General features: G+C 45.9%; 1 long non-coding RNA gene across 1 annotated transcript; it reads right to left on the reverse strand.

The window, feature by feature from the left end:
- Window positions 1-209: 209 nt before the first annotated feature.
- LOC144576712 (uncharacterized) lies at window positions 210-1815 on the reverse strand. Its single transcript, XR_013519104.1, has 3 exons — window positions 1677-1815; window positions 1107-1217; window positions 210-298 (listed from the first exon to the last, which is right to left on the reverse strand). It is a non-coding gene; the product is annotated as an uncharacterized LOC144576712 (long non-coding RNA).
- Between the last annotated feature and the right edge of the window lie 189 nt (window positions 1816-2004).

Genomic DNA, 2004 nt, shown 5'->3' on the forward strand with positions numbered 1-2004 from the left:
CCCCAGAAGTATAGCTGTACTCATGGCTGCACACATAAAAATCACATTTCCCAGCAGCTAGTTGAGGCCACGGGACAGTTTTGGCTATTGTGAACTGAACGGAAACAATGTATATAATGTAAATGTACCACATCCCTAAAGAGCAGGCCACGCCCTCACCTTCCTTTTCCTGCTTTTTACTGACTAGAATGCAGTTGTAATGGCAGGAGCTGGGCAGCCATAATGGACGACATATTGAGGATGGCAGAGTGATGAAACTGAAGGACTCTGGGGTCCTGAATGATTTCGTGGGGGAGCGCTATAATACAGGGAAGAGAAAAATAAACAACCACATTTACGTGTTTGGTAATTTGAAGCCTTTGTTATAGAAGCTGAACTAATATTCTAACTGATACAGAGCTAAAGAGATCTTCAGGCCAGGTGCAGTGGCTCATGCCTGTAATCGCAACACTTTGGGAGGCTGAGGCAGGAGGATCACTTGAGCTTGGGAGTTCAAGATCAGCCTGGGCAACCTAGTGAGACCTCGTCTCTACTAAAAAAATAAAAAAATAAAAACATTATCCAGGCATGGTGACACACACTTACAGTCCCAGCTACTCAGGGGACTGAGGTGGGAGATTTTCTAGAGCCCAGGAGGACAAGGCTGAGTGAGCTGTGATTGCTCCACTGCATTCCAGCCTGGGCAATGGAGCAAGACCCTGTCTCTATAAAAAACAAAAACAGGAGATTTTCAGTCCCTTTCTATAGCACTTTCCAGCCATGAGATTTGGGGAAAACCACTTAATCCTTCTAAGTTTTCATTTCCTTAGCTGCACACCTATTTCCCACCATCATTTTATAAAATGAATGATATGACATTTCATAAAGCACCTAATATAACAATGACATATACTTGGGGTTCAACTGATGTTGAAACTGACAGCTCAGTCATCTTTACAAAATACCAACCAGATCCCCTGTCCCCTTGATTCAGAATCTTCAAACACTCCCACTGTTCCAACCACAAACACCAAAGCCTTCCTGTGGCCCACAAATCCCTGCCTAGCTGATCCAGCCTCTCTAGCCCAACCCTCCCCACCTCCCTGGCTCCCTCTGCCCACACTGACCTTGCAGTCACTTCACTCCCTTCACAAACATTGATCGAGGACCTTCCACTGGCCAGATACTATGCTGGGGCTTCGCACATACAGACCCAGCGCCTTGCTCTTACTGACAGTCTAGTGAGGGAGAAAGAAAAAAGAAGCTCACATAAAAAATAGGCATAGCTAACATTCATAGAGCACCTATTACCTGCCAGGTGCTGTCCGAGCTGTCTTCACAGATACAAATTCTCAACTCCTACAACCCTCTGGGTTAGGTGTTGCTGTTATCACCCCACATTTACAGATGTGGAAACAGAAGCACAGCAAGGTCAGGCAACTTGCCCAAAGTAACACAGCAGGTAGGCATGGAGCCAGAATTTGAACCCATGAAGTCTGACACCATAGCCTGTACATTTGACCACCAGTCTGTCCTATCTTCAAATTCATGTCAAATTACAATTGAAATGTGCTACCCAGTGAGTGTACGTGGGGTTCAGACACATCAAGACCCTCCTGCCCCTGGGCCTTGCATCTGCTGTTCCCTCTGCCTGAAAGACCCTTTCCTCCCTCTTTACCCAACTAACTCCTATTCACCTTTGGATTCTGACATTCAACACATGCCCCTTCCTAGGAGATACTTCCTCTGCTCTCCCCAGACCATCCAGATCCATTTAGAAACTCTTGCTGCATAAAGCACCCGTGCTCCAGTGCACAATCACACTGTGATTATATAGTTGCTGAATCTTTATATGCTTTTCCTGCTCCCATGAGACCTGGAGTGCCAAAAGACAAACACATTGTTAGTGCTCAGGGCCAAGTACCCAGCCTATATGTAGTAGGTGCTCAGTACGTATATTTCAGGTCAGTTAATTGATTGGTTGAGTAATTGACTTACCCCAACGTGGGTCTGCAGTCTCCAGAT

The sequence above is a fragment of the Callithrix jacchus genome, chromosome 6 (genome assembly GCF_049354715.1).
Source record: "Callithrix jacchus isolate 240 chromosome 6, calJac240_pri, whole genome shotgun sequence".
Lineage (NCBI taxonomy): Eukaryota > Metazoa > Chordata > Mammalia > Primates > Cebidae > Callithrix > Callithrix jacchus.